Source organism: Microtus oregoni, unplaced genomic scaffold (assembly GCF_018167655.1).
Source record: "Microtus oregoni isolate MIOR12 unplaced genomic scaffold, Mior012 000011F_ref0000422, whole genome shotgun sequence".
NCBI lineage: Eukaryota > Metazoa > Chordata > Mammalia > Rodentia > Cricetidae > Microtus > Microtus oregoni.
Genome location: NW_024543070.1, coordinates 5772756 through 5777177, shown reverse-complemented (window position 1 = coordinate 5777177; position 4422 = coordinate 5772756).

Sequence of the window (4422 nt, the reverse complement as noted above, 5' to 3'; positions counted from 1 at the left end):
ACTAGGAAATTCACTTTGTCAAGGTATTGTCATTTTGTTCCTATAACACAGCCCAGTTTATCTCATCTGATGGAGAAAATAGGGAGTTAGCAGAGTGATAACTATAAAAACTATAAAAATCTGTAGATTGGCCTAGCTACAAAAGATAGCAATTCGGGTTACATATTGTCAAAACATCTGGTGCAGGCCAGTGAAGTTTGGCGAAGACATGGCAGACATGGAGCCCCAGGAAAGGAGATAGGAGGCTGACTCTTAATAGCACGTGTTGGTGGTGGCTGACTGTGCTCAGCAAGCACAGAAAAAAAAAACTGGTAAGCAGATCAGAAAGGTTTCTAGAAAGATGGGGACCTGTGAACTTAGAAGGAATACTGCTTTTCAAACCCAAATGATTATAAAGAAAATTGCACAACTTTGATGGCAAATCACAGAGAGTGATGCTAGCATGTGCTGTTAAAACTTTTTGATGGATTAGGGGCATAGCTGGTGAGGCTGTACCTCGCAAGTCCTTTCAAAGTGAGTGAAATGTCCTAGAGAGGGTGTCTGAGTGGTTGACAGTTACTGTGTAACTGGGTCTTGTCAAAGACTGGAATTGAGGAGGAGGAGAAGGGAGGGAAAAGAGGGAGAACGAGAAAATACGCAGAGGCAGGTGGATCTTTATGAGTTCAAGGCCAGCCTGGTCTACAGAGTGAATTCCAGGACAGAGAAACTTTGTCTTGAAAAACACAAAAACAAACAAAAGAGAAAGAAAGGAAGGAAGAAAAAAAGAAAGAAAGAAAGAGAGAGAGAAAGAAAAAAAAGAAAGAAAGAAAGTCACAAGCCAGACAAGAAATCAAGCTCCATTTTCCTGTAGCTTTTGACTCTGTAATATGAGAATCATTCTAGCTCCACATGCAAGCCTGTGAGCACTTCCGACTGTGTCTCCCAACCGCAGGCAATGCTTCATGTTGGTGTCTTCAGGGGTTCCCTCTTTCCCTGTCCAGGAAGATGATCTGTTGGCAAGCATTGGCTGGAGAGTCAGAGAGTGTGGTTGATATGAAGACTGGGCATTGTCCATTCGTGTCTACTTTAAAATGTGGGAAATGCCTTTCCCAACTTCACAGTTACCATATGACTATTGATTTTAATTAGCTCTGTTTATTAAGATTCCCCTTAGGTTCAGAAGCCGGCTTGGTAATTAACTGTTCAGCTTTTCAGTGGCTGGCAGTATTGGTAGGTGAGTTACTGCTCCTGATCCGATCCTTGGATCAATGCTGTTCTGTGGATCTACCCTCAAGGGTTGGGATTCAGACTCAATTTTGTCTTCAGATGGCTCTTTTGTGTCTTGTCATGGTTAAAGAGGCTCTTCAGATGGTGCGATGTGTTCCCTACCTTTACGGCAGACACATGTGCATCAGAACCCTGAAATAGTGTGTATATCATCAGCCACCAATGCGAGGGATCCAGATGGAGTTTTTGAGGCTTTTTTGATACTACCCGGTTGACATCAGACATCACGATTTGTGTTTCCTGGATGGCTGTGGTACTTCCATTCTGTGGAGCAGGACAGCTTCTTCTGCTTTTTTGTCATTCTAAATTCAGGGTTCTAAGTTAGGAATTGAGTTGTCAGACATTGATACCTGGGTATGTGAAACTCGTTCTCCCAGGAAATGCATGTGCAGACTTGAAGCATAATCCTTCTGAAATTTAATTCCCAAAGTGCATATTGTGTACTTTTGAAGACTTCATTGACCAAATTTGTGTTGTCTTTGCAGTTGCAATGTGATAGGTATTCGAGAAAATGATAGTGATGTTGGAATTGGAAGCAATCAATTAATAATTATGTATGAGCCATGACAGCCATCCTTTTAGATTAAATACAAATCCCGGGCATTTTCTGGGCTCTGTTATTAAGGGTGATCCATTATTTAGCAGAATAGCTAACAGTTAAATGCTCATTTTGTGATGTTCAGAAACGCTGGGTTTGCAGCGGTAAGGAGGAGACCCCAGAACCCTCAGTCTTCAGGAGAATAGAAGTTGAAACGGAGAGTTCCCAGACCCATGTGTTCTTGAGTGCCCTGTGCCCTTCAGTTATGATGCCCCTCCCTCCAGCAGTGTCCCGTATGCCTCAACAGACTCTCTGATTTATTTCCCGAGGTTGGTGGCTCAGACTGTCAGTCAAAGCTGAGGATTTAGTTCCCTTGTGGGTTTTCATTCTTGCCTGGTCCATTTGAGAGCACTGGGCTCGAATGGAAGCTGAGCTCACATATGGACGAGGGCTAGAATAACTAGATCGGGGGACCCAGAGCGGTCAGGCTAAAACAAATTATATAACCAGGCAACCATCTCCTCTTATCTATTCTTAGATAACATTTTAAGTAACTCATATGGCAGGCTGAAATGAGGTACTTGGTGTCCTGCATCTTGTGTCTAAAAAAGGACACCGGAAAAGGAAAAAAAAAATGCAGGTATGCACTGTTATCCAGTAGAGATTGGCTGCAGGGCCAGGAAAGAAGAAATAACATTACTGACCCCTGTGGAGCGAACTCATCACTTTACTCATTCAGTCAGTCATTATTATTGAACGCACACTACTTCTGTGGTATCACGAGATGCAGAAGCGGTGTTTCTTCTCCTCGAGGAGACTACATCTAGGAGCAATTTAATCTGGTCACAGATACTGTGCTATCTGTGAGGCTGGTCACCTGAAGTGGGGACGACAGGGCCTGTGAGAAGCTGTCATATAATTGAGCGCGAGAAGGCATTCAGGCGGTCAGGTCACACGTAAATACGTGTAGGAACATGGCTCGCAGTTGGATTTTTAAGGGCAGTTACGCAACTATGACAATACTAAGCAAGATCTGATTTCCCTTTAGACTCCAGACCTACAAAATAGGACTGTGTTGTCTATCTCTTCCCATGGCAGTGCTTAGTGATGTGTCTGCTCAGGCCCAGAACAATCCTTTCCATGGGAAAGTGGGTGACAGTCATTGACAAAATTCGCTGGGAATTAATTTTCTCCTGTTCCCCAGTGAGCACATGCATTTTCTGCTTCAAGATTATTGTTGCAGACAAAAGACACGCAGAATCAAATGGGGTATTATTTCATCCATGTTCAACACAGTACTGGAGGCTTTCAAGGGTGGGAAGTATTCATATTTCTTCCAAAGAAGGTTAGATAGAGGCTAAAGTTGCCAGCAATGAAACATTGAATGTTTGAGCACTAACCTACCTGGAGATTGTTTAATAATGTTATACTCCGAGGCCATTGCTTCATGTGTCTGATTGATGGCTATTTTCAGTGTTTCTCTTCTGGAGTATGGTACTCTTGGGGAGAATAAATAGGACTAGGAAATAAGACTTTTTTTTTTTTAAAGCAGTTCCCTTAAGGTTGCCCACAGTTTATTCTGTAAAAGGATTATTTTAGGGGGATCAACAAGATTTTATATGCTAAATTAAATCAAAATGCAAGTTTGCTCTTAGGGTATGACCTCCAAGTGGTATAGAATAAAAACATACTTCTAAAATCAGTTTGATAGGTTGACTTTAGATCTTGGTTTTGCTAGACTCGATGATGTGATATTTGCCAAGTTACAGGAACTCTCTATGCCTTGAAAAGTATATACTTAATAACATTATTGTGAGGATCCAACAGGTTAATAGCATTTCAAACCGTATATCCAGTGTGGGTTTAGAACGTGCCGAGCGATACTGAGTGCTCCTGACTGTCTGCTCGTGGTGGTGAGTAAATGCCTGTGGTTGTCATTTCAAGCGCTAGCCATTTGCTTTTGTTCCCTCCCGAGGAGCACTGAGCTCCTCGCTTGCTAGTGATTGCTTGATTTTGTAACCCCAGAAATGATTTTCGGCGTCATGATGTGATTATGGTTACATACATGAAAACCTCGGCTAATTCCTCAGGCCAAGTTCATTTGTAAATGCTGTGCATTGGATAAATTTGTGTATAATTTATTCTGAATTTCCGACAGGGAACCAAAGTGTTTATTTGGGGTTTGTGTCCTCCAGCTGCACTGGTATTTCCTGGGGCAGGGGGTGTTTTGAGAACTGTATACAGAGACCCCATTGTTTCCAAAACCATGTGGCCAAGCAAATTTGACAATTACCTTCTTGTTGGAAGCAAATTTGTGGTGAGTTTGCTGAGGGTGGAATTTCTGTTGACAAATCTCAGACAAGGCCTAAAGGATCTTCCTTGCTTGATCTAGAGTGTATTTGGAAGGATATGTGAGCTTTCAGATACACAGGTTACCTCTCCCGTCCCATGAGGGTTCTGAAGGCCTCCTCAGCACCTTTGTGAGCAGTCTGGAGAACGCTAGCTTCCCATTGCTCTTCACCTCTAAAACGTTTCAAACCAAAGAGAAGGGTAGGCCAGACTTTCCTAGTATCAGGCATTGGTAGAGACTAAGTGGGTACCTTCTGAGAAGAATCTTG